General features: G+C 39.8%; 2 pseudogenes; both read right to left on the bottom strand.

Annotated features, from left to right (window-relative positions):
• Positions 1-5,944: 5,944 nt before the first annotated feature.
• Positions 5,945-6,851, bottom strand: LOC463761 (serine/threonine-protein phosphatase 2A 56 kDa regulatory subunit gamma isoform-like; annotated as a pseudogene).
• Positions 6,852-7,535: 684 nt separating this feature from the next.
• LOC134806966 (serine/threonine-protein phosphatase 2A 56 kDa regulatory subunit delta isoform-like) lies at positions 7,536-8,140 on the bottom strand (annotated as a pseudogene).
• Positions 8,141-19,462: the final 11,322 nt, after the last annotated feature.

The raw sequence follows: 19,462 nt of genomic DNA, 5'->3' as shown, positions 1-19,462 counted from the left end.
GCCAAGGTTAAGGACATCCTTGGAAGAAATAAACATGGAATCACAGAAACAGTCTGTGGTCTGTGCCTTTCTCTAGCTGTGATTTTGAGGGCTTCAGTTTTTAAAGGGGAAAAGTGGGCTGGAGGGGAAAGAGGGAGGGTATGGTAATCCACATGTTGCAAGAGAAAAGCAGCAGGCAGGGGAATTTATGCATTCAATTTATGTATACAATTATGTATTTATCTCATGATCAGTAAATCAGCACTTTACATAAGATAAGGTGAACCTACAGTAGCTGCCTGAGGAGATGATTAACCTTTTATCTGCAGCTATCTGCTTAGGAACAAAAGGCAAGGCAACATCTTACATGACTCAGCTTTCAGGATAATTTTTTTCTTTTGGCATAATGAATTAGGGCCCCAAGTATTTATTCTCCTTTCACATTGTCTTTTGTTATTTTAAGTCTATTTCTGAGAGTAACTTTTTAATGATCATGGGGATTGCTTCCTCCACGCCCTCCCCAGGAATACCTCTTGCTTATGTAGAAAAAAACCTGGAAAGTTACCACCTGGGCTTTCAAGAGGCTTTTGCATTGAGTTACTATTGGAACTAAGTACACCACTGAAAATAAAAAAGATTTTATACATTTCTTACTCTAAATAATTAATGGGAAAATCAAAAATTTTAAAAGGACATAGGCTAGTATCATGGCTAGCCTTAGAAATTCTCTTGATAAAATTAAAAAGAGTGAAAAAAAAAAGTTTTGACCTGAAAGTTAAAATCTTTTGCGAGTTCAAAACTGCCTGCTCTACATTCCCTCCGGGAAGATCAGTGGAGAGCAGCTGATGTGGTTTGGATGTTTGTCGTCTCCAAATCTCATGCTGAATGTGATTCTCAAAGTTGGAGGTGGGACCTGGGCGGAGGGAGGGTGATTGGATTACAGGAGCAGATCCTTCATGAAGAGTTTAGCACCATTCCCTTGGTGATAAGTGAGTTCTTAGTTCATGCAAGATCTGGTTGTTTAAAAGAGTCTAGGATCTCTCTTCTTTCTCTCTCTCTCTCTCACTCACTCTTGGCATGTGACATGCTGGCTCCCTATCACCTTCTATCATCATTGTAAGTGTCCTGAGGCCTCACTGGAAGTAGATGCCAGCACCGTGCTTCCTTTAAAGCCCGCAGAGCCATGAGCCAATCAAACCTCTTTTCTTTATAAATTACCCAGCCTCAGGTATTGCTTTATAGCAATGCAAATACAGGTTAATGCACCACCCCATGCCGTAGTACAGTAGCTAAGTTTCTCCCATTTGACTAATGCTGCGTGGGTTCAATACCCAGCCAGGGAATTGCATTTATTGATCCTTTTTCCTTCCATGGACAGTTTCCGATTTCTCGTCCTGTGTTTTCCTTTCTCTGAGCTATCTCTAGGGTGATTCTGGATCGTGTAAAAATTGTTTGCCACCTCTTTGGAGATAACTCGTGCACCCATGATTAAGTCATAATTTTGATTGAGACCCTTAGAAAGATACCTTTGGTAAAGAAACTCAAAAGCCAAAAATATCAGCTGTTGTTCTGGCTAAAATCTGGTAACAGGAGACTTGAAAGAATTGTTTTTTTAAAGAGCTCTGTGGCTAAAAATCAGCTTAATTAAAAGCTGATATTCAAGTGTTCTCTCTCTGTCTCTCTCTCTCTCTATATATATATACACATATATATATACGTGCGTGTGTGTGTGTGTATTTAAAAGGCCTTATACTTTTCTTCCTTTTTTTTTATTCTATTTTTGGGATTTTTTTTTTTTTCAGATGACTGAAACCTTTTTAAAGAACTCATGTGTTTGGTTTCTATGTTCACTTCCTTTTCTTAAAAATTGTTCTTCAAGTTAGTTTTATTTCACCCTATTCTTCATATATTGTAAATTCTAACAGCCCAAGAACCCTCAAGAAAAACAGAAAAAGGTGCCACAGACTCCTTTTTGGGAGCAACTGCTTTTTTTCCTCTGGGAATCCCAAGTTGTAAATGGACATAGTCCTCTCAGATCTAAAACTGTTCTTTCTGTATTGTGTTATGTGGTCTTTTTGGCTTTTTGGGGTACCAGAAATTACTTTGCATTGTGCAAAAATAACCTTGGTGTATGTAATAGTTAAGTAAGAGATACACTCTTAGAGATGGCTAGTGGTAGTTACTTATAGTGAATGGTTATTACTCCAAGGTGCTACTTATTTTGTGGCACATTTGGAGGGGGAAAATGTGCTTTTGGGTATTTAAAAGCTACGTAAATACCCCCACTCCCCAATAAGGGATAAGACTCCCATGGGGGATGGGCTGATCACACAGTGGGCTGATCAGTGTTGAGTTGTCCACCAATCTTGGGAGAATGTCCCTGCAGTGGAGTGTATTGTAAAAGCATTGCACTGTCACATTCCACTGTATCCCCCTCTTTTTGGGGACCCAAGATTCAATGTAAAATGGGATCCTTGATTTTGGGGCATCTGTGTTCTGCCTTCCAGCTTTGCCTACTTGTTGCATATTTAAATATTAAAGCTGCATGCTTTCCTGGCCCTTTCCTTACCGAAAACCAGTTATCTACATAGGGAATAAGTTAAGTTAAAAAGCCAAAATAGAGGCAGAGCCCAGTGGCTCACATCTGTAATCCCAGCACTTTGGGAGGTGAAGGTGGGAGAATCACATGAAGCCAGGTGTTTGAGACCACCCTGGGCAACATAGTGAGACTCCACCTCTACCAAAAGAATTTAAAAATTAGCTGGGCATGGTGGCATGCCCTGTAGTCTTATAACCAAAGTGGAGGCTCAGCTGCTCACTGCCAACGGAGTCCATTTAATAAGAGTGAGGACTGGTATAAAGAAAGTGATATTTTATTCTGAAGCTAGCTTAGGGGAAGAAGTTATAACGCTTCCTGCCTGAGGGTACCACTTTTCTTTTGGATCAGAAAGCAAGCACTTTTAAAGGGGGCTTAGCATTAATGGCACAAGGGGTGGGAGGAAGTGAGCAGGTGAGGGGTTGGCATGTTAGCTTAGTGCCATATCTACCAGGTGATCAAGCTGGTGACTGCTGGTGTCTCCATGGGCAGGCATAGTTTGGGTTGTAAATTGACTGTTATCTCTCGAGGCAACCTCCTGGTGGGTGAGATTTCCTTTCTGGAGCTCCTAAGCATATAGTTAGGTGAATTTGCCCTGTAGGGAATGTCTGGTGAAGGGGAGGTAAAAGGCTATTAAAATTTAGAAATCTGCATTTCTAAAGGACCAAGTAAAAAGTGGGGAAAGGAGGAAAAAGAAAAGAAGAGAGAGAGAGAAAACAAATAAACTATTTCTTAGGAAAATGGGAGTACTTGGTTACAATTCCCCACTACCAAGTTCCCTTCCATCTCTGTGAAATTGGGGTACTGTATTTATTCTGGCTACTTCCTGCTGAAAGACAGTGTAGTTATTGGGTATTGGTATGGAATTGATCTGTTTGGATTTGGAAATATTCATCAATACCTGGACTTTACAGATGATATTTGTTGGACCATTATGGTGCAAGGTCTGGAAAGTCTCTGGGGAAAGCCCATCTCGCATTCCCATATGGAGGGTGCAGCAGCAGTAAACTCCACAACAGAGGGATATGCCTATCCTTGAAATCAGGGCGAATGTTACAGCCAGCTTTTGCTACCAGGATGGTACTGACCTGAGTCAGGACAATAATCACTGGTCTAGTGACAATGTGGAGTCAGACAAAGTTTTGATTTGTTGGTATGTATCTTGCAGGGCTATCTGAGACATTTCCCAAATTTACTGGGATGTATACACAGCATTTAGTCTTAATTATCATACAGGTTGCCCACTGTCCATCATAACTGGATATAATGACAGGTTGGCTAAATATGTATTTAACAGGTTACAGGAAGAGCTATGAATACTCATGAACATTGTCATAAGCACTGTCTAGTTCTTGAGAATGGATCAGTTTAGTTAAATAGCTGTGTCCCATCCAGGAGGTGGCATTGCAGGTGGGCTAGGCCTCTACATGTGATAAAGGCAAACAGATTATTAATAAGAGGCATTTCTATGGAGACAGAAGAAAAACAAAGGTTAACACTGAGCACAATTTATTCAGATGTTAGACTCAAAGCATCTTTAGTTACAGAAGAGGAAGGCTGTGGCAGTCTGACATGTCTTTCTCATCTATATTACAAGGAATAATGTAGTAGTAATTTCATTGATTCCAAGTCAGAAAAATTTTCAAGCAATAATTTGGGACTTGAAGCCTGGATGGAATTCAGGATTCAGTCCAAATTGCAGAAAATAAAAACTCACAAACAAACAGTGAACACAACTAGACTCTAACAACAGGTGTACTATTTTTTTTTCTAAAACATATTTTTTTCTCTCTAGTTATTTTTACTAAAGACAAGTCATTGTAGAACCAATTTATTTGCATAATAAATTTCAGTCTTATCATCTGTGGCCTGAATATTTGCATAAAGTATAGCAAGAATTATTACTTGCCACATAGACTCTTTCTAAAATTGACTTTGCTGGTAGTGTGGAATCTCAGATTTTTAAAGCCTTGAGCCCAGTCATGGATTTATCTGTACCTGCAAATACTTGTATGAGTTGGGGGAATTCCTCTCCTTAAGGCCCCAAGATAATTTGGGGCTCCTGGACCTGTCAGGTGACATTCTTTACTTACCACAGGTGAGGAACTCTATACAAGGACTGTGTAGACAAGGTATGAGGCCAGTTTTCCCAAGGGGCTTTTATTGGCTCTATAAGTCAACTGTGATTACTTAAAGCAGTCTGTTTATACCTGAAAGTATGCCACTCTAGTCAAAGCCTTGGTAAAATCACCAGGGTCTCCAATGGTGTCTTGTTACAAAAGAAAAAAGATTCTTATTGAACTTGTGCAAACAACTATACTGCCATAAATTAAGTACACTTACAAATAGTTTTCAAATTCTGAGGAAACCAGGTAGACAGAAAGAAATACGCTCTAAATTTTACTCTCAAGAATGTACTTTACCCAGTTGCTAAAAGCTGCAAACAGTACAAAAGACAAAAGGTTTTCTGAACTTTGTGAAACAAAAGAATTAGCAATGTTTCAAACAAAAAGTTGTAAAAAGACTATTTTGGTCTTCCATTAGTTCAGTCTATGTAATTAACTCCTGTCCTGCTTGACATTTATGAACACATTAACTCTCTATGGCAGTCTTGGAAGTTTTTCCCTCTATTCTAATGTCACAATTTTCAAAGTTATCAGAAACTTAAATTCCAGGGCAACTCTCAGAGTCCTATAGCTGATTATAAAACTGCCTATGAAAAGAATCAGAGTGAAATAATAATTGGCAACTGCATACAGAGGGGTTTGAGGCTCCCTTTCCTTTGGGGATTGCCAACTCTCTCCTCTAGCCTAACAAATAACTCCGCTCACCGCCACTCAGGCCTGCAAAGTGAACACCAGGCCACCGGGGCCTGAAGAGTACTGGAGCAAGGGGGTTGCTTGTGGCAGGGTCAGGGGAGGGGCTGCCCAGGCCGAGTGAGGGGCTAAAGTCTCAGAACAGCTATGGTTAAAGTCTGATCACCTTATGGCACAAAACAATTTAACATAACAATTATAATTGTTACTGATAATGTATAGACATATCAGAATTATAGGACATATCAGAATTATGGGAATCCTATACAATTTTGGAACACATGCTAATAATATATTTATATGAATATAACCCAAAGAAAGTTTAAACACCATTTTATATTTGGCAATATTTTTTGTATGGTGTTAGTATGCCAAATAAGCCAAATATGTCTCTTTTGGACTTTAGGGAACCTAATATCTAAAAGGGTTAGCCAGATCAAAGAAAAAGCTTAATTTAGAACTTGACTTTGGAAAGTTTGTCAAATATCAAAGGTTTAAACACTTACTATTACAAAATAGAATCCCAGGTCACTATAAGTCATTTATTTAGCCAAAATGATATCCCTCCTTCTCAGGATGAAGATATATTCCTATCTTATGAAAACATTCAAGTAACACCCTGGACATTTTCATGTTACTCTCTTTTTTAGTACCTGGTGATTGGCTTTGGTTAGATTTTCTATTTCAACCAATGCTTCTTCCTGTTCTTTCATTTTTAGCTTCTCTTTCAGTTTCTCTGCTTTGAACAGTTAGGTACAGTCATTAAATAGCTTTTGGTTCATCTGCATGAAGAGCTTCAGTGTGTTGGATATCAAGCCATGTATTGTCTTGTTCCAATGGGTCTTTGAATTGCAGTACAAGCATGGAAACATGATCAGCAGAATCTTTGCTGCGCTGTTACTGATTAAGCTCATAATGTATTCATTATTCCGGTAATAGAGCACTTGCTCTGCCACCTGGAAGTGTGAGCTGGAGACACATTTGGCTAGCTGCCAGAAGAGAGGTTCCATGATCTTCCAAATTCCAATGGTTCAATTATATCTAAAATTTCTTCTAATTTGTTTAAGAAAATTACTTCTTTTGGACTGTAAGACTTTGGCCCATATTTGAGAAGTGCCATCACCATTGATGCAGTGAGGGTGCTATCCTTTTCTAAAAACTGTACTACACAATACGCCAGCTGGAGATGGTAGACTCTCAGAGATTTCACTTTGTGCAAAGGTATAGCACCTTGAATAAGAAAATCTGTGCTCTTCTTTCAGTGGTAAAACAAATCCATTAATCATATTTCCCAATATATCTAGTAACTCTGCTATGTCATCATGATGCTCTGTTTCATAAATAAACCTATAAAATATATTATGTATCTGTTTTCTGATATAAGCTCTCAAGCCTAAGAATTTCCCATAGATTCTGCAAAGGCTGATTTTAGGAAAAGCTCTCTCCCAGGCCAGGCACATGGCTTACACCTGTAATCTCAGCACTTTGGGAGAGTGAGGTGGGTAGATCACTTGAGGCCAAGTGTTCAAGACCAGCCTGAGCAACATGGTGAAACCCCGTCTCTATAAAAAAAATACTAAAATTAGCCAGGTATGGTGGCACGTGCCTGTAGTCCCAGTTACTCAGGAGGCTGAGGTGGGAGAATTGCTTGAACCTGGGAAGCGGAGGTTGCAGTCAGTGAACCATAATTGTGCCACTGCACTCCAGCCTGGGTGAGAGAGCAAACTCTGTCTCAAAACAAACAAAAAACTAAACAACAACAAAAAACTTCCCTGAGGATCTTCACTGTCAAAGCACTCTAAAAGCTGCAATACAAACTTCTGATCAATATATTTCTTTGCTGTATTAGGTTGGAAATCTGGAGACTCTAAAAATCTTTTTTTTTTTTTTTGAGATGGAGTCTCACTCTGTCGCCCAGGCTGGAGTGCAGTGGTGCGATCTCGGCTCACTGCAAGCTCCGCCTCCCGGGTTCACGCCATTCTCCTGCCTCAGCCTCCCGAGTAGCTGGGACTACAGGTGCCCGCCACCACGCCCAGCTAATTTTTTGTATTTTTAGTAGAGATGGGGTTTCACTGTGTTAGCCAGGATGGTCTCAATCTCCTGACCTTGTGATCCACCCGCATTGGCCTCCCAAAGTGCTGGGATTACAGGTGTGAGCCACTGTGCCCAGCCTCTAAAAATCTGAAGAAAAATTCATAAACGAGCTGTAAATGGGGCCAAGTTGCTTCTAACATTGGTTTGTTTTTCTCTGGGCCAGATTCAGCTCCTGGACGATAGAAGGTGGTAATGTTTGAAACATGTCAACTTCAAACATATGGACTACTTCTGGGTAAACAGGCTCTGTGATCCTATTCCAATGATGGGTGATAAATTCTTCCATTTCACTTAAAGTAGCTCATTGTTCTTCCTTCCACTTTAAGTCATTTCGTGGATCAGAAACAAAGTCAAAGAGGACACAACACTGATGTAACTTCCAAATAAAAAGTGTCTCTTGATCAGCAGGAGGAACATCATTTAAAGATGGTAGTGTTTGAAGTTCTTTATTATTGCTTGCGCTAAACCTTGACGAATTTTGCTGTTTGTCTTTCTTGACTATGGGCTGAGAGATTGGTACATTTATGTTAGCAGATACTGTAGATGGGACAGCAACAAGGCTATTTTTCCTGAAGGAAGTTTGCTCTGATCTTACTGTGTCTTGTCCTTTTAAACTTTTTCCACTTTTCCCTGTTTTTGGTGATTCTTTTTCTTTTTATTCCTGTGCCACCCCCCAACACCCCGCCCCGGCCCCACCCCCACCCCCACCCCCACCACATCATTGCCTGCTCCTCGCAGCAGCAGCGCCCCCACCTCATCATCATGTCTCCCTGGCCACAACCACCACCACTGCCATCAGGGGACTGAGTCATTCACTGTTCTCATTCCCCTTTTCTAGGCTCCCAGAGGCTGCGGTAGCTGTGGTGGCAGCTCAGAAATTTTTAAAAAGCAAAAATGTTGCTTGTTGATAGAGGGTAAACTCAACTTTCCACACAAGACCCAATAAAGACAGCATGAGGCCAACCCGAATCTGACTTTTCTCTCTCTCCCTTCTCTTTTTTTTTTTTGGTTGTTTATTTGAAAGGCAAAACCAAAAAGAAAAAAAAAAACAAAAAACAAAACAAAAAAACCTTTCATTATCTTTTAGTAATTACATGAAAATCTTGTTCAAAAGAGAAAGCCAAATTGCATCTTTGCATTAGTGTACTATTCTTAATGAAAGGCCAGGGGTGGTGGCTCACACCTGTAATCCCAGCACTTTGGGAGGCTGAGGTGCGGATTGCTTGAGCCCAGGAGTTCGAGACCAGCCTGGGCAACATGATGAAACACAAAAAATACAAAAAAACTAGCCAAGGATAGTGGTGCATGCCTGTGGTCCCAGCTACCTGGGAGGCTGAGGTGGGAGGATCACCCCTGGGTGGTTGAAGTTGCAGTGAGCTGTGATTTCACCATTTCACTTAGCCTAGGCAACAGAGGGAGACCCTGTCTCAAAGGAAAAAAAAAGGAGGCCCAGTGCGGTGGCTCATGTCTGTAATCCCAGCAGTTTGGGAGATTGAGGTGGGTGGATTTCTTGAGCTCAGGAGTTTGAGACCAGCCTGGGCAAACATGGTGAAGTCCCATCTCCACCAAAAAATACGAAAATTAGGTGGGCATGGTGTTTTGTGCCTTTAGTTCCAGGTACTCGGGAGGCTGAGGTAGGAGGATTGCTTGAGCTCAGGAGGTGGAGATTGCAGTGATCCAAGATTGTACCACTGCACTGCAGCCTGGGTGACAGAGGGAGACCCTGTCAAAAAAAAAAAAAAAGCTTCATTAAACCTTATAAAGAAATCTATCCAATTTTAATTAGTTGACCATAAGGTAAAATTCCCATAAACCTTTTATAAGCCTTTACAATATTTTGTTAAAGAACAAATCAATGCTCCAAGAATACCCTGTTATCCAGACACATGGGCCCAGATTCTGTCTCTGAATTAGGTGTGGCTTTATTTTAATATTGAATTTACAGACGCATTGAAAAATATCCTTCAAATTTTAGCCAACTTGCTCATACTCACAGAACTTCCTTTACAAGATCAATCTTTCACAATTTACAGCTTGTTTAAACCTTCAGTTTTCTCCCGTTATTCTTTTAGGTTAGGACAATCCTTAAAACCTTCTGAATTAGACAAAATTACATTGGCCGGGTACAGTGGCTCACAACTGTAATCCCAGCAATTCGGGAGGCCAAGGTGGGAGGATTGCTTGAGGCTAGGAGTTCGAGACAAGCCTGGGCAACATAGGGAGACCTCATCTCTACAAAAAAATTTAAAAAAATTAGCCAGATGTGGTGGCACACGTCTGTAGTCCTAGTTGCACATGGAGCTGAAGTTGGAGGATGGCTTGAGCCAGGGAGGTCGAGACTGCAGTGAGCCATGATCATGCCACTGCACTCCAGCCTGGGTAACAAAGCGAGATCCTGTCTCAAGAAAAATAAAACCAAAAAAAACCCTAAACATTCCCTTTAACAAAGGCCATACTTCCATGCCTTCTTATAACCTCTTACCAAAAGTACGCTCTACTTTCCTTATAGACCTTGTGTGTTAAACTGTTTCTCTAGTAGTTTCAAGTACATGTCACAGTGTTAACTCTTTGCAACTTTTATTTTTGGCAAAAGACCTGGTAAGTAAGTAAGTAAGTAAGTAACTGCCTAAGGGATTGTAGAGCTCAGGAGTAAGACAGAGCTGCAGACAGTGTCTGACTCTTCCCAGCCTAAATCCTATCTAAAATCTGTTAGCTGTAAAGCGGACAAGTCAAATGATTATCAAAAATGTCGGCCGGGCGTGGTGGCTCACGCCTGTAATCCCAGCACTTTGGGAGACTGAGGCAAGCAGATCACCTGAGGTCAGAGTTTGAGACCACCGTGACCAAGATGGAGAAACCCTGTCTCCACTAAAACTACAAAATTAGCCGAGCGTGGTGGTGCATGCCTGTAATCCCAGCTACTTGGGAAGCTGAGGCAGGAGATTCACTTGAAGCCGGGAGGTGGAGGCTGTGGTGAGCCAAGATCACACCATTGCACTCTATCCTGGGCAACAAGAGTGAAACTCTGTCACAAAAGAAAAAAAAAAAAGTCATAGAAGCAGTTTATGACATTAAAGCATCTAGCAGACAGTATCTGACCTGCCTAATTTAGACCAAATGTATAAATTTTGAAGACATCTTTTACCAATAATCTTGAAAACTATATTTATTTACCAAAGATTACTAAAGTCATGTGAACTAAAAGGCATTAAATTGCCTATTCTACTGACAAAATATTTGATTTAAGCACTTGTTTTTCTTTAAGTCAAATAATTAGAGCTCTTTTATATAAACTTCACATACACAATACATATAAATACACAGACAGACAGAAGATGATCTGGTAGTTTGAAGACTTCATTTGCCAGATTTTAAGTTTCTTCATTGGATTACTGGCTTCAGGGTGGAGCCCTTTGAGGAACAGGCCCGAGAAAACATGGAGTTTGTAGGGCCTAACATTTAATCGTGTGAAAAACAGGCATCACTGGAAAGCAGAACAGATTTCCAAAAACCAAGGATTCCATTTTCACACCGAATCCTGAGTCCCCCAAAATTGAAGGAAATGATACAGGAAAAGACAGTACAATGGTTTCACTGGTGCATTTCACTCCAAGGACATTCTCCCGAGGCTGACGGGCAAACCAAAGCCAATCAGGCCATTTTATAATCGGCCCATCCCCCATTCCATGCCTTTTAGGTGCCAATAGAGCATGTTTTTCTTCTCGTTTAAATGCGAGAAGAAAGAAGTACCAGCCTGTAGTAATGCCCACTCACTGTAAGCAACTGCCATTAGCCATCCCTAAAAATATATTTGTTACCTAGCTATTACACACCAAGGCTAAAAGTTCTACTGTAATGCAGAGTAATTTCTGATGCCCCTAAAAGTCAAAAAGCTCAGGTAACACAATGCAAAACGGAACAGAGCCTTAGATTTTGATAGGGATCTTTGTACTCACAATTCTTGGAGTTCCATGAGGAAAATAGAGGCTTCTCCTGAAACGGTGTCCGCAGTGCCTTCTCTGTTTCTCCCAAGGAGTCCCAGGCTATCAGAAGTTACCTTAGGCCCTCTCATGTGAGCATTGAGGGTAGCATGCACACAGACAGAGTTCAGTTGACTGGATATATGTATATATCTATCATATATAAATTATTATATAAAAATATATAAAAATTATATGTTATATGATTGTATATTATATACTTATATAATATGTATGTAATACATATCAGCATTTAGTTAGGCTGACTTTTAATGATAGAGCTTTTTTTTCTAAAAAAAAAACAAAAAACAAAAATCTTTTAAAATCTCTTATTACCAGATTCTAGGTGGGAAAAACAGCTGACACCTCTGGCCTTTAGGCTTTTGTTTTTTGTTTTTTGTTTTCCAAAGATATTCTCCCAAGTGAAACCAATAAGCTTTAATTAAGGTTACAACTTAAGCATGGATGTATGAGGTATCTCCAAAAAGATGGCAAGCAGTTTTCACAAGATCTAGAATTCTCTGTAGGGTAGCTCAGAGAAAAGGAAATTCAAGACAGGAAACCAGAAGCTGTCCATGGAGGGGGAAAAGAATCAACAAATGGTAAGTCCCGTGACTATCAACCAGAAAGGACTTACTTCCAAAGGCAGGAGTTGAACCTAGGCTGTCAATGTGAAAGAGCAAAGCCTTAGCTACTGAGTTAGCACAAGGTGATTGCTATTGCTTTTTCCAGGAGTCTAGAGCAGTCACTGTTGAGCTTGCAAAGGATTTTAACTATTCAAGAGAATTAAGGCTAGACATGACATTATCATGTGTCCTTTTTAGGGCTAAGGAGTCAAAGCCCTATAACTTAACAGCAGAAGTACTTTAAAGGTAATACAGAAAGTTACATGGATGCAATAACCTTGTCAAATCCAGAATTTGAATTAACTTTTAGATAACTTTCGAATTAGATGAAAGTATTCTTTTTCTCAATAAGAACACATCTTCTTTGGCGCATTTTATATAAACCTGGGAAGCAATAAATCCTGAACTGCCTATCAGATATTAGCATTTTATAGATGCAATATTAGCATTTTATAGTTCACAATTTTGGAACATATTTCCCATATAATAAAACTTTCTTGAGTGGAAATGATCCAAATATTCAATAAGCATCCAAAATGGGCTAGGCACGGTGGCTCATGCCTGTCATCCCAGCACTTTGGGAGGCCAAGGCAGACAGATTGCTTGAGCTCAGGAGTTCGAGACCAGACTGGGCAACATGGCAAGACCTTGTCTCTTCCAAAAATACAAAAAAAAGCGGGGTATGGTGGTATGTGCCTGTGGTCTCAGCTACTCGGGAGGCTGAGGCAGAAGAATCACTTGAGCTTGGGAAACAGACATTGCAGTGAACAGAGATCACACCACTGCACCCCAGCCTGGGTGACAGAGCAAGGCCGTGTCTCAAAAAAAAAAAAAAAAAAAAAAGATTTAAGATTTTAAATTATACAAAATTTTTATTTTTTCTAAGCGTTTGTCTCATTTATAGGTACTCCATTTTCTCATTTTTAACCATTTAGATTACTTCTGAAAACTAGGTTATGACACAAAGGTGGTCATTATTTAAAGTTATTTCTCTATTAACCACTTTTAAAGCTTGTGAACATCAGGTGTTTATTTAAGAACCTTATAGTCAAACACATGGACATTTTGTTGATAACTTAGAACAGGGGTTCCCAACCCTCAGGCCATGGACCGGTCCATAGCCTGTTAGGAGCCAGACTGCACACCAGGAGGTAAGCAGCAGGCAAGCGAGTGAAACTTCATCTGTATTTACAGCCACTCGCCATTGCTTGCATTACTGCCTGAGCTCCGCCTCCTGTCAGATCAGCAGTGGCATTAGATTCTCATAGAAGTATGTACCCTATTGTGAACTGTGCATGTGAGGGATCTAGGGTGTGTGCTTCTTATAAGACTCTAATGCCTAATGATCTGTCACTATCTTCCATCATCCCCAGATGGGACAGTCTAGTTACAGGAAAACAAGCTCAGGGTTCCCACTGATTCTATATTGTGGTGAGTTGTAGAATTATTTCATTATATATACAATGTAATAATAATAGAAATAAAGTGCACAATATATGTAATGTGCTTGAATCATCCCCAAACCATTACCCTCTTCCCGGGCTCCATGGAAAAATTGTCTTCCACGAAACCAGTCCCTGGTGCCAAAAATGTTGGGGACTGCCGACTTAGAAGATTTAGCTGTTTCTATTAAACAACATTAAATGTCCTATTTATCAAAAATTACACAAACAAAGATCATTCTTTTTGGGGCTAGGTTTATAGTTTTTTAACTTTTATGCCAAATTTTGATGCCTTATAATATCTGGCAGAGATAAGTATGAAACCACTTGATCAATAAATCTGAACAAAAATGTATATTGACAATTCATAAGACATTTCTAATATTATTTTACCAATAATTTTAAAGCCAGCTTATTTATTCAAGATTTACCTTAAGTCTCATGAGTACTCCTTAACTTTAAGTCAATTTGGTACCTTGTAGCAGCAACATATAACAAAATACATGTGTGTACACATAAACACACATATACACACTCATATAAACAAAGATCTTATAGCTTTTATTTTTGAACTCTAGCTAAGAGATATCAATGCAAACTCATCTGTTTATTAAAAAACAGTTGAATCCAAATGGTGGTTTTTGTCTTAACACCGGTAAAGTAACAGCAGATTTAAAGCAGGCAGAAAAGAAAATAAAGGAATATATAGTCTGGCCAGCCTCTGCATAGGAGCCAGGTTTTACAAGCAGGGCATGAGAAAGAGGAAAAGGAAATAAGAAGAAACAGTAAAGCGATAGAAAGGGAGCTTGTGAGCTTCCAGCCACTACACGGCACAGGGTTGATACTCCCATCACCCCTGTTTATCTCCCATTCAGGAGAGCCTCAGCACCCCAGGTCCATATGATATGGGATGGGACCCTCCCACCTTCACAAGTCACTGGTCAAGATGAGCTGTTTCCAGTCATAGGGAGCTAGGGAAGCCTGCAGTTGAGAGGACTAAGGCTGTAGGTGGCTCTCTGAAGATAGTTAGAAGAGTGAGATTGGAGGTAGAGAGGAAAGAAAGAAATCAGGGCCCATTCACAAAGTACATGCAAACAAACAGCATACTTCCAAATGAGTCTCCAATCAAGGAGGCTGAGTGTGATGCTGAATGCCCCTCCCCAGGTCCAAATGGTTCCATAGGCCCAGCAAAGCTCCCATGGTGCCACACTTACAAACAGAAACACCTAAAATGCTCAAATGGTGTCACTAGCAGCCAAGTCTTAGGTAGAACGGGGCCCCAGTGACACCCCAAAAGAAGCAGAGGGTGATCAGGTGCACTTCCAGCTAACTCAGCCACTTCCAAAGTTTGCTGGGTCTTACAGAGGTCACTTACTTTATACCAGCAGAGAGTTGAAGGCAGCAAATGTGCTGTGAGGCGAAAGGGAGGCTCCCCCAAACCAAAAGCATTTTTGGCAGCTGCTGAGAAGTTCCCTAATATTCCTGTCATGAGAAGTTCCTGAATGTTCCTGTCATGAGATCTGCTAGCCATGAGCAGCTGGTGCTCACAGGTGACCCCAAACCTTGCCCGGTAGCAAAAGCTGGCTGTCAGGCACAGATTCACCCAGAGCATGCAGCACTTTCCCTATATGGGCCACCAAAATTGTAACCGAAATGCAGGTTCAGCTATTTGCTGCTTGCAGAGTCCAGTTAACAAGAGTGAGTTCTGGTATAAAGAAAGTGATTTTTTTTTTTTTAATTATTCCAAAGCTAGCTGAGGGGAACAAGTACAGGCTTCCTGCCTAGGGGTATCACTTTGCTTTTGGAGCAGAAAGTGAGCACTTTTAAAGGGGGCTTAACATGAATGGCACATGGGGTCGGGGGAAGTAAGCAAGTGCGGCATCTACCTGTTAGCTTGGTACCTTATCTACTAGGTTGTCAAGGTGGTGACTGCCTGTGTCTTTGTGGGCATGTGTACTTTGGGTTGTAAATTGACTGTTATCTCTCAAGGCAACCTCCTGGTGGGTGAGATTTCCTTTCTGGAGCTCCTAAGCAGATAGTTAAATGAACTTACCCTGTAGGGAATGTCTGGTGAAGGGGAGGTAAAAGACTATATTTGCATTTCTAAAGGACTAACTAGAAAGTGGGAAAAGGAGGAAAGAGAAAAGAAGATAGAAAAAATAAATTATCTCTTAGAAAAATGGGGATAGTTGGTTACAGTTCCAGCTACTTGGGAAGCTGAAGCAGGAGGGTTGCTTGAGCCTGGGAGGTCAAGGCTGCAGTGAACCATGATGACACCACTGCATTCCAGCCTGGGTGACAGAGTGAGACCCTGTCTCAAAAATGAAAAGTGATACGGTTTTGCTCTGTGTCCCCACCCAAATCTCATCTCGAATTGTAATTCCCATGTGCTGAGGAAGGGACCTGTTGTCCCCATGTGTCGAGAAAGGGAGATGATTGGATGATGGGGGCAGTTTCCTCCATGCTGTTCTCGTGATAGTGAGTGAGTTCTCATGAGATCTGATGGTTTTCTAAGTGTTTGGAAGTTCTTCCTTCTCTTTTTTCTGTCCCTCTCACCTGCTGCCATGTGAGACCTGCCTGCTTCCCCTTCCACCATAATTGTAAGTTTCCTGAGGCCTGTCAACCATGGACAACTGTGAGTCGATTAAACTTCTTTCCTTTATACATTACCCAATCTCAGGTATTTCTTTACAGCAGTGTGAAAACAGACTAATACAAAAAGAAAGAGAGAGAGAGAGAGAGAGAGAAGCAGAGAGAAAGAAAGAGCAAGCAAGCAAGCAAGCAAGCTTTTCCTGGCCATCTTAACTGAACTTTTACTTACACCATTTTTTCCTTGGTTTGAGCAAATGATGGTACAATATATAGGACTAATGTCTTAGTTCTGTGCTTTTGAAATATACATTTTCTATCTCATTTCACCTAAGAATGTTCCTTTATAAAGACAAATATAGGGTTACCTAGATAATAATTGCCTAGGGCAATAAAATAGGCAATTGGAAGAGTGTATGGGAAAAAAAAAACTATTTAAAAACTGGCTAATGAGACTTGTATAAACCTATAAGATCTGCTTCTATCTGTGTATCTGTGTCATGTGTATGATGTTTCACTACCAAAATATATAATAGAGCTCCAATTAATTGACTTAAAGAAAAAAAGTAAGTGCTTAAATCAAATACTTTATCAAAAAACCAGAAACTTTAACTCAAATGTCTTTTCGTTCACATGACCTTAATAATCTTTAGTAAATAAAGATAATTTTATAATTATTGGTGAAATAAAATAGAAACATCTTCAGGATTTAATATAGACATTTGATCTGAATTAGGTAGGTCAGATGCTATCTTTGCTAGAGATTTTAAGGTTATAAACTGTTTCTGGAATATTTTTGATGCTTGTTTGACTTGCCAGTCTTAGCAGCACCTTTAGATTCTAGGCTCTAAAAAATGACATGGTAAGGCCTGGGGACATGTGGAGTTCTCTCTGGCCTAACTATGCCTCCTCGCTGCGGTGGGAAGGGTCATGTATTATCTGCAGCTCTCTCCTTTTGTCCTGGGCTACACATCTGATACATAACTTAAATTGCTTACCTCCTAGGTTTTTCGTTTAAAAATTATGAAGAGTTAACATTGTAATTAATATATGTAATTAAAACCACTAGATAGAAGAGAAAAATTCTATATGTAAAGTATATAAGGAAAGTAGGATGTGTTTTTGGTAAAAGGTCAGAGAAATGTGTTTTTTTTTAAGGGAAAGTGATTTTTCCTAGCTTAGACGTTTTTAAGTTGTTTTAAATGGAAGGAAAAATGATAGATAAAATGAAATGGATATAGAAAATTGGGAAAGTAAATTTTTGTCCTAAGATAAAATGATAGGATAAAACTGAAGCTTTCAGTAAGATTGTGGTGAATTGATCTTATGAAAGGATTTTTTTGTGTGATCAAGTTGGCTACAATTTAAAGGGTATTATTTAGTTTTTCTGCAAATTAAACATTAATATCAAGAGCACACGATGCAGGGCCAGAGTCAGAAACCCTGTGTTGGAATAAAAGGGTTTTCTTAGAGCACTGATCTGTTCTTTACTAGAAAATTCTAAATGGTCAAAGTGATTGAGATTGAATGGATTTGTTTATAAGATTTTATTAAAAATTAATTTCAGTGTTAATATACTATGCAAAAGCAAAATTTGGTTTTCTCTTTTAAACAAGATTTTCATGTAATAATTAAGAGACAATAAAATATGTTTGCTTACTTTTTGAGTAAACTGCCAAAAAAAAAAAAAGAGGCAAGAAAAGAGACAGATTCAGTTGGCTGCAGGCTGTTTTTATTAGGTCTTTTTGTTTGGGAAACTCAGTCTCCTCTCTATCAAAGAGTAAAGGTTTTTTTTTTTTCTTTTTGGAAATATTTGAGTTATCACTTTTGGCTAAATGAATAACCTGTGATCCTATTTTGTGATGTCAAATGTTTTAAACTTTTGATATTTGACAAACTTTCCAAAATCAAAATTTCAGGTTTGAAATCTATTCTTTTTGACCTTATTAACTTTTTTAGATATTAGGTCCCCTGAAGTCCAAAAGAGATTTTGGACTTATTTGCCTTATTTGGTGTGTTAAAATCATAAAGGAAGCCTTGTCAAATATCAAATGTTTATTTAACTTTGAGTTAAATAAATATTAGTATGTGTTCCAAAATCATATGAGATTCCTGTAATCCTGATATGTCTTAGTATATATTATATTATCAGTAATAATTATGATTCTGATGTAAATTGCATGTCACAGAAATAAGCAAATTTTCTTGTCAATTGTATCTTTAACCATGACTGTTTTTTTTTTTTTTTTTTTTTTTTAAGATAGGAGTCTCACTCTGTCACCCAGGCTGAAGTGCAGTGGCATGGTCTCGGCTCACTGAGCAACCTCTGCTTCCCAGGCTCGAGTGATCCACCCATCTCAGCACCCTCGTAGTTGGGACTACAGGCTCATGCCACCACACCCAGCTAATTACTTTATTTTTTGTACAGATATGGTCTCCCTGTGTCGTCCAGGCTGGTCTTGAGCTCCTGGACTCAAGTGATCCACCTCCTCAGCCTCCTAAAATGCTGCGATTACAGGTATGAGCCACTGCACCTGGCCTGTCCTAAGACTTCTATCATCCATGGACAGTCCTTGTTTTACTTTGATTCTTCTCAAAAAGTAGTTTATGATCAGCTACAGTTCAAAAGTTACTTCTTCTTTAGGGAAGTTCATGGAGAGGACTTTGATGGGTGCTCTTGAATGCAGGTTTCTAAGTTTGGAGGCTGTGTCATTGGACTAGAGAGAAAATTGCCAGATCTTTCATTGAAGAGCTGGTATGTTCATGAAGATTGCTGGCCCAGTCTTGGACAGAACAAAGGTTAATTACATGGGACTGAACTAATTTATAACTGAAATAATTTTTTATGCCTTTTTTGTTTGAAACATTGCTGATACTTTTTTGTTTTGTTTTTCAGAGTCAAGAAAACTTTTTTTCTTTTCCTTTTTTGGGAGATGGGTTCTTGCTCTGTTGCCTATGCTGGAGTGCAGTGGCATGATCTCAGCTCACAGAAACCTCGACTGCCCAGGTTCAGGCAATCCTCCCACCTCAGCCTCTCGAGTAGCTGGGACTACAGGTGTGCACCACCACACTGAGATAATTTTTTGTATTATTATTTGTAGAGATGAGGTCTCACTATGTTTCCCTGGCTGGTCTTGAATTCCTAGGCTCAAGCTACTCTCTCACCTTAACCTCCCAAAGTACTAGGATTACAGGCATGAGCGACTGTGCCCAGCTGAAAACTTGAGTTATTTATAGCTTTTTTTTTTTGAGACGGAGTCTCGCTGTCTCCCAGGTTGGAGTGGCGTGGTCTTCGCTCACTCCCGAGGTTCCGCTTGCCAGGGTTCCGCCCCCCAGGGTT

The sequence above is a fragment of the Pan troglodytes genome, chromosome 6, assembly GCF_028858775.2.
Source record: "Pan troglodytes isolate AG18354 chromosome 6, NHGRI_mPanTro3-v2.0_pri, whole genome shotgun sequence".
Taxonomy (NCBI): Eukaryota; Metazoa; Chordata; class Mammalia; order Primates; family Hominidae; genus Pan; species Pan troglodytes.
The sequence above is the reverse complement of the archived record's forward strand: the minus strand, read 5'-3'. Positions and strand labels throughout refer to the sequence as shown.